This window comes from Dermacentor andersoni, chromosome 7 (assembly GCF_023375885.2).
Source record: "Dermacentor andersoni chromosome 7, qqDerAnde1_hic_scaffold, whole genome shotgun sequence".
NCBI classification, from domain to species: domain Eukaryota; kingdom Metazoa; phylum Arthropoda; class Arachnida; order Ixodida; family Ixodidae; genus Dermacentor; species Dermacentor andersoni.
Window position 1 is genome coordinate 83,864,786 of NC_092820.1, and position 9,485 is coordinate 83,874,270.

Sequence of the window (9,485 nt, forward strand, 5' to 3'; positions counted from 1 at the left end):
CACCCTGATTAAGCTGAGTCATTTAAGCAGCAATTCCCACATTATTCACGCCTTGTTCAATCGAACGCAGCCGACGCTTCTGCTGCAAGACGTGGTGCAGTCGCTTGCCATCGCCGCACTTTTCTCCTGTCGCCTCCTGGACACCTTTGCCACACGAGAAACGGCCCACTTGTTCAAGCACTCGTTGACACCGGAGCACATGTGTGCTCAATAAGTGCTGACGAATGTGGACGTTCGAAGAAGGTCCTTATGCCCACAGCCGCAAATGTTTTCTATGTGTCTTACAGAGTGGCACGCCAGCTATTCTTGGTGTACTTGCTGCCCACGTAATCATCGCTTGCAATCCTACTTCTGTGCTCTTCACTGGCATGGACCAGTGGTCCCATGACGTTATCCTTGGGTTTGGTTTCCATGGAGGAATTCAGCGTTCACCGGCTCTGCTATCAGAATTCCTCAGCTGGAACTTTCTTTGCTCATCGACACTTATACCGCCACTCCGACACGCCTACGCTTTCTTGAGTATTCGCGCTGGCCTTTTCAGACAGTCACCTGCGTTGCTCTAAGCCTACAGCCAGTCGTTCGTTACGGAGAATGTGTTCTCTTTCCCCTAGTTAACGTTCATCTGGCCTTAAGCGTTGCCACTGCTAATAATGTTTTCACCATAACTTCAAAGGGTGCCTCTCTCGTACGTCTTGACTTATGTTATTGCCTTCGAGCGTTTCCAGTTGGTATGTGCTTAGGTAACGTATTAGTAGCCGGAGAATGCACAATTATTAATCTTGCCGTCGACGCTGATATAGTACCACCTATTGCGCATCCTAGCTTGAGCTTTGTACTGGATGATTTCTGCAAGATGACTGCACCGGACCTCACCCGTGCCCAGGCCACCGATACCTGTCGTCTTCTCGAGTCTGACTGTGGCATTTTGTTGTTTCGGCAATCGACCTTGAGAGAAAGCTTCCGTCGTTCAGTACCGTATAACCACTCGCGACGCGAATACTTCACGTCATCATCCCTACCTCATGTCGCGCACTGATCGTTAAGCCTTCCAAACGGATACGGACAAAATTTTTAGACAACGTGTCATCAATGACGGTCTTGTCATTATGCTACCCCAGTAGTACTTGTGAAGAAAAAAGATGATAGCTGGCGGTTTTACTTTTACGCTCGCCTTTTAAAGAGGATCCCCTGAAAAGACGCCAACCCGTTACCACACATTCATGGTACTTCAGACTGGCGGTGGGGGGCCAGAAACGTCTCGTCCTATCAGCTTCAGTCTGGCTACTGTGAGATATCTGTCGACAAAATAAACACCGCAAGTGGACTGCCTAGTGACCTCTTTAAATTTAAGGTAATGTCCTATGGCCTATGTAGTGCTCCGTTGACCTCTGCGCCAATTATATAGACTCTACTACAAGGGTACAAATAACCCACTTGCCTTCTCTATGGGGAAGCTGCGATTGTTTCTTCTCTCGCACTGAGGGGCGCTCTCGCCCGTGTAGTGGCAATTCTCGCAGTCTTCCGAAAAGAAGGCCTCCTATTGAAGACTACGAAGTGCCGATTTCGTGGCTGTGAGATCACCACATTGGCTGACCATATCAACGCTTCAGCTTTGCAACCATATCCCGACAGCGCTTGTGCCATTATTCTTGGTGTCATCCTCCTTCATGGTACAACCCGACAGTTACTTAAGGACCACGGCCAATTTTTGTTCTCTAGAGTTGTCGACGACTTCCTCCGATCTTACGCTACATCGAAGAAGCCGTCAACCACTTACCAAGACAAAAGAATATGCTTAAGGAACGGCTCAAATGCACGCTCACAGATATGCTTCCGATAGAGGTTCGTCAGGACTGATGACCGCACCAGAGAAGCCACACTGGCCCCATGTTACATTTGCATTCATAAGGTCGCACCGCCACCTTGTCCTTTGACAACATCCTGCCTTCCGTCTCGTGTGGCACAAACGAATACTCTCGGTACGCCATCGATCGGGCTCACGGTGCTCGCCTGATTGCCCGATATTCAATCTCCCCATCGCAGGATGAACCAAGGAGAGAAGGGAGGAAAGAAAGGCAGGTAGGTTAACCATAATTTGTTTAGTTTGCTACCATACGCGTGGGGAGGAGGACGTGGGTGCGAAAGAAAGACAGAGAGAAGACACAAGACTTGATCACTCTTTAAGATGCGCTGAGCCATGTAGGTGCAGCATATGTAAAGTCGGGTACTCAAGTAGGTCGCCTTCTGGTAGTGTAGAACAGCTCGAATGGCTTTCTGTGCGGAAGGGCTGTGAGCCCAGGCTCCCAGGAACATTGCGCCTGTGAAGGGCCTATCGTCTAATCAATCAATCAATCAATCAATCAATCAATCAATCAATCAATCAATCAATCAATCAATCAATCAATCAATCAATCAATCAATCAATCAATCAATCAATCAATCAATCAATCAATCAATCAATCAATCAATCAATCAGACTTCATCTCAAGGAGAGAAAGGAGGGTGGCGTGATAAAGCTGCTTAACTGCAGCTTGACTAAACCCGGTGCCATGTGCTACAATTCGGCCGTGAGCAGCACTGCAATATGTGTAAGGTAGTCTGACATAAATCTAGGCGCTTCACGACAGACACACATAATAGGGAAAAATTCTAACACAACAAGAAAATGTGAACGTAGAAAATAGGTTCAGTTAAACATTGGAATTCTCGAATTAGAAGGGAGAAAATGCAACAGCGGAAAACTGACATGCGGCCAATATTACACAAATAAACTATTCTTTTCAATTCTTGGGTTTCACGAGCAGGACCCTCGATTAAATAATGGAGCTCGTCGTGCTGGGGGCCTCGGGATTAATTTTAACAACCGGGGGATCTTTCACCTGCCCCCAATGTACGGGAAAGGGGCTTTTTTGCGTTTCGCCCCATCGAAATGCGGCTACCGCGGCCAGGACTTGAGCCCACAACCTCGTGCTTAGCAGCCAAACACCATAGCCGCAATGCCCGCGGGTAGCATAACGGTGACCTTTTACATGCCCACATGTTCGAATGCTTTGTCAGCCATTTTACTCGAATACAAAGTAAGTATGCATCCTGTATCCCTGTAATAATGGTAAAGCGAATGTTTGTTTCCTTCTTCTTTTTATTTGTCCACTGCTGTTGGCTGCTATTGAGGGTGCTGTTGCTGTCAGGCAGACCACGTCAGGAGGAGGTTTAGAGATTTTATGCATGACAGGAGTGCTGCGTAGGGGTAAGGCGACGTCGAAAACTCGTGTGGGTTCTACTATAATAGACATTTCTAACGCGCCGTCACAATGCCCCCGTGGAGCTCGCGGGCGTAGCCCTATTAGCGTACATAAAGACGGATGTAATCATGCGTGAGTTCCCCGCAATGACAGCCGAAAATAGGCACAGCGGACCATCCTGAATTGATATAACAACAGCCTTGCCATTCTTCGCTCGCCACAGGTCGCATAAGGACCACGAAAAAAGCCCTAAGGCTAGGTCCCAAAGCATGCCTCGTTCGAGGTCCTTTCACTAAAAAAAAAGAAAGAAAAACGAAAAAAAAACGCTACTGCTAAAAATTAAAGATCTTACGGACAGACTGGATAAATGTAAATTCGAGGACCGGTACCGTGCGGAATGGTAAATTTCTGTTTTTTCCGCAAAACAAGAACACCGTTCAAATTTGCTTGGCGCACAACTGTTGCTGGACGCGCAGTGGTCAAGGCACAATAAAACGCAGAAGCGTCAAGATGACACTAGGCAAGCGTCGGCCCCGCAAATCAACCCTTCTGCGTCAGTCGCCATAGCCTAATGGCTATGGCATTGCTCGAGGTCAGGGGTTGGTTCAAAACAAGCGGCGGCAACATTTCAAAGGGTACGAAATGCCAAAGCGAGAGCGTACTTAGATTTAGGCGCACTTCAAAAGACCCCAGGTTGTCAGAATAATCCAGAGTCCCTCACTACAGTGTGGTTCAAAATCCAAGTGTAGTTTTGCCACGTACAGTCTCTTAATTCAATTAAAGTTTAGGAGATCTGCCGCAGTGCGATATGCCATGTAAGGCAATTTCAATACTTACATTCTCTTAAGCTAGGCACAATGGCGCAGAAGGACGCCCCAAGCACAAATGTTCTGCTGCGCGTTCTGTGTACTACGCAGACAAACAAAAGTGGTGCATGCAAGGAAATGTTGAAAATGAACTCACCATCACTGCATTGCACTAAACGCTGAAGAACCTAAACATTAGCCTCCAACATAACCGCCAATTATCGTCAAGCAACGGAAACAGCAAACAAAGCTTGGTTTACATCGATTCCCGCAATAGGTGGGATACGAATGATCTTTTTTTTTTGTACCAGAAATTTGAGGAAGGCAATACTGAAAGGTCATTTCTATTATTTACACGATTATGGACTTTGCTGCACGTACATGGGAAAACTATCGGTTCGAGAAATCAAAATAGCAGAGGAACAACCTGCAAAACACTGGGTCTCCCAGAATGATTGTAGGTGCCGTTGTGTGAGTTGGCTAATGCTTCGTTAATGCCTAAAACAGTTGCTATCAAAGCCACAACGAACCAGTTGTCCATGTTGCTTGGTAAGTGATCTTGCGATGCACGGTATGCCTCGATTCTACCCTCTATATTTATACCAAATTTCTGTCTCCTTTATGCTTTATCTTTTCTTTTCTCTTTCGCCGTTCGTTTTTTAACTGATTAGTTATCCTAATATAATGATTGTTTTTTGTCTTCCCATTGTTCTTGTAGCGAAGAGAAGATATGACTTGTAATTGTATTTAATGACGTTAAAAGATGCAGAGTGCACTTGTCGCACGTCACTGGTTCAACGGCTGCATGTCGTGTATCAAGGAGCCGAAAGGTGAGCCGAGCCTGAACAATGTTTTATTTTAACGATTCATTTGGAGATGTAATTTTAAATTATTCATTGCGCAGAGTCTTGTTTCAAGCCCCGAAAAAGTTAGAGGATTTTTTTGGAGGGAAACACAAGAAATGCAGATTAGTAGCAGCATGAAGTGAACGCTGCCCTTTCGGTGCCAATTACGTTGGCGCTAATGACCCTAATAACAACGAGTACATTACTGAGCATAGGGTTTAGTGTGTTCTCTATTGAACAAGATATATTGCTTTATGAGGCTTCAAAGGTTCTATTAAGGATAATAATTCGGTGGACCAAGAGAGAAAATGGTCGCTGTAAGAAAATATGGTGAACAATTGTAGTCGTTACTAGTGCTAGTCTAAGTATGTCTTGTGCACGACGATCGTCTTTACAGCGATAACCTGGTCAGCAGAAACTTCAGCAGATGGATCCATTTATTACATCAAAATGTTTTAATCTGATTGTGCCAGCTAATTTTGAAACAACTCTGCCCACGGGTCGCGTTACAAATGAGCTATTTGGTCACAATAACAGACACGCATAACAACGCCAGTGCATTGAAATATGGCTCGTCCAAGTCAATTTTCTCTTTACTTATCGCCAAAGAAGTACCGACTCAAGCCGTCGCTTGTTGTGAAATTTCAATCCTGCTTTTTGAAACCATTACTCCTTAAAATTCTGGTTCCCGCAATTTATTTGCGAAAATGCCCTCGTAATTATCCTCAGTACAGAGTAAATCTCAAATAAGCATATATGCCAATAAGTATATATGTCTTTAGTATCATTGTGCAACGTAATAATTGAGATCCGCAACAAATGTTAAATGTTTTCACGTTATTAGACGTGCTGAGAACTTCATGAATTTTAATTGTCTGTCTGTCTGTCTGTCTGTCTGTCTGTCTGTCTGTCTGTCTGTCTGTCTGTCTGTGCAACTGTTTTCCGTCATCTCTGGTCACAGGGTAGTCCTTGGTCTAATGAGTATAACATCGGTCTTCTTTCCTGCGTTCGACAGAAGCCGTCCGACCGAGTTGGATCACTGGTTGTGTGTCATTGGGCCATGCGCCGCTCTTCGCAGAACCTCTTTCACGTGTGTTGAGGTTAGTGGGCCTCTGCATGCGGGTGTGTGGCTCCCTGCAGTGAACCTCATGGACACCAACTTGGGCCAGGGTCACTGCGTGTGCACCGCTATTCAATGAACTTCTATGATGTCAACTTTGGTCAGCAGGTATGTGCCACTTGGTATGCACGACTAAGTATGTATGTGCCAATAGGTATATGTAGGTATGAGCCTCTCCTCAACCACAAAAAAAATTTAAATTTATCCGGTGCTTGGTGGACTCCAACCTGTGTCAGATAGAGTGAAACCTGCGTCAGATATAGAGAATATATATTGAATATATTCTGAATATATATTGTGAATCTGAATATATAATCGCACTCACCGACCGTGGTTTTTTTGGCATCCCTACTAGGTGCCGTAGGGCGATCAGCTGGTAAACAGATTTTGCGAGTACGCGCCAAATTGCCGCGCGACTGACCGCTTGAGACATTTTGCGTGTATTTGCTTGCTCCTTTCACGCTAGGAAAAACACTTTCATGCAGTAGGTATTGAGCAGTGGAAAGCCGTATAAGGAGTTTGTCATGTTCTATAATCTTCTCATTGACACTTCTTATCTAAATATAATAATTAAGAACTTAAATAAATGATTCAGACTAATTACCTAACTAGACGTAATGCAAAAAGTAGTCTGAGTATCTGCAAGCTACGGCAAACAACATTACCGGGGTTCGGACCAGCCACGCGGAATTTGCATATCTTTAAAGTTTGGCTCAAGTTTGGTGGGACATCCGGTATATGATGTCCGAACATAGTGCCTTCTGTTTTCGAAAGGGCGGAAATATTGCCCTGGCCCCACGTTTGACGATCGCCTTTGGGCTTATTCGAATCGATTAGTAAGGTGTTGTTAAAACCGCTTCGGCTCACTTATACAACGTGTCACATATATTTGGCCGAAATATTCATTCAAGTAACTTTATTCAGTGCTCTGCGATTTGGTGGGGAGGGCCTGGACCCCACCTGGGTTTTAGCCAAGGGTTGTTGGCCCTTGGCAGCTTCCTCGGCTCGCTGGACGGCCCAGAGTTGGTGCTGTAGGCCCGAGCTGAGCAACGCGGACTCCCAGCGCGCGCGGCGGCTGTCGCTGTTTGAGGCTGCATCACCGTTACCTTGGATTACAGCCGTACATTCCCATAGGATATGCTCCCGGGTGGCTCTAGAATTGCAATGTCTACACTTGTCCGTTGGGTATAAATATGGGTATATTAGGTGCGTAATAGCTGGACTCGGATAGGATCTGGTCTGTAACTGCCGCAATTCTACAGACTGGTTTTTGCTTAATTTTGGGTGCGGAGGCGGGAATGTACGCCTCTGCAATCTATGGTGTTGTGTAATTTCGTGAAATCTGGTCATTCGATCTTCCCAGTCCCACTCATCTGTAGTCGGTGAGACGGGGCTAACCGAGGCTAGGTCCGTAAGGTCTCGAGCCATGCGGTGCGCCACCTCATTGCTACCGTCTGGTAGTGTGTGAGCGGTTGTCCAGATGAGATCGACACTTTTGTCGGTATGCGTGAGTTCTTTTCTTCTTCGCAGGAAAGCACAATTTCTTCCAATGTTCTTATCCTGGAAGGAGTAAAACTTCGACACATGCGACAATTCTCATTTGAATATTAAGGAACAGCGATGACGTCAACATCTTTATTTTATAAAAAGAAATATCAGCGGCCATACTCGCGTACATAAGCTACAGTGAAGCCAAGCACCAAAAAAAAAATGAAATTTTAGTTCGACTCTCTAGAGCTGTCAAGGCGATAGTATTGTTTTCTAGGCGCGGCGAAATGAATCTCATTTTAGAAGGAGTGAATGTGTTTGTGAGAGCAAGAATTTAATGTCAAACTTTTTCTGTTCCGTCAGTGCTGGCACAGATGTTTGTTGGGGGCTGCGTTATGCTAAAGGTGAATACCCATCTCAAAGATAGCTCGAGATCTGTCTTCTTCTTTTGCTAGAAATGGAACTTATTTATATTTTGGCTTGAGACAACAGGTAAGGTAAAATGGAATGCACCGTGCAGATACCAATTATTATTTAAAGATAAAGTAATTACCACAGGCGGTTGCTGAAACTGAATCTAGTGCTTCGACCTCGAAGTTATCGCCACGAACGGCTTGTCATCAGGGGTAGTAGCAAGAACCGTGTGGAATCGAAGCAATGAAATCCTTGCATTGTACCCAGTCTTAGCATACGACGCTGCAAAGAAATTTCTTAAGTTACCTTAAAGATGCCTCAAAGAGCAAAAGCTATTTTGTGCAGTCTCAAGGCAAGCATAAATTCTCGGGAACCGTGTAAGACAAAGTGTTTTGTGCTATTCTGTTTCTGAAATAAACAGGGTGACCAAGGAGCAGATGCTGGTGAGGGCTTGCAGGGCACGAAAGTAATTATAAAGACATGAGCATGCACAACGAGGTTGTGGAATATTGATGCGACCAAATCGATCACAGCATTTCGTGACAGTTTTCTCTTGCAGCTTTGCTGGCCTCCGTCCTCTGAACTATTTGCTGTAGAGGCAGCGTTTTCTGAAGAGGGACCCATGGCATGGGGTCACGCAAAACTGCCAAACTGAATCCCTGGCTTCGGCTCAGAGACGGCAAACGAAAACTCCTAATGTAACATTTCTTTGGCACTCACCACCCCCTCCACCCACCCACGTTCCTGCAAATGGGGTCGGTTGCCATGGAGTCCTTTAGGAGTGTGCAAATATGTACACACCGCCTTCGTATGCGTTTGTGCCTTGACAAAAGTAAAAAAAAGAAACGTTTCAAAATAAACAAAAATTAACGCGAGTTTGTGCATGTAAGCGAGGTCTGAATGGGCTCAACGATAGCGCAAGCATACTGCGTAAGCTTTTTTTAAGCGCTTTGCTATAGTGCTGAGACTTTCACTATCTATCTGTCCACCCAATACTAGTTTATTTTATTACTTTTTCTGCGTGAAGAAATTTCATGGAAACGTTCATCAAGGGACGGAACGTGCCGTGAGAGGCGCAGGCGTAAATAGAAGACAATCGAAGGTCAAACCTGTGGTGACCGGGACTGTGCAGTCACGCGAATTGTTCGCCAGGTGTCTCTGCCACATTTATGTCAGCAAGCTTACGACCAAACACGCAACCGGAAACCTTGCGTAAAATAACCTAGCACGAGACGCCTCTGTGCTTAAAATAAGCGTCGCCCCGCCGTGTTTGGCGTAGTGGTTAAGGCGTTGCCATGGGCGATTGGCAGTGAGATGCAAAAAAAAAAAAAAAAAAAAAAAAGCGATGGTGTATCGTGCGTTGCATGCACGTTGAAGGACCCCAGGTGGTCGATGTTTATCCATAGCAAAGATTTTTCCTCACCACTATGGCGGGCGTCGTAATCAAATTCTATTATTGGCGCGTAAAACCTAAGATTTTTCAAAGTATGCATCAGGCGTTACGTAATGCATGTAGAAATGCCGAGTAGAATTGCTTGCACAAGTTTCCGCCAGGCTTTGCGCGCGATTG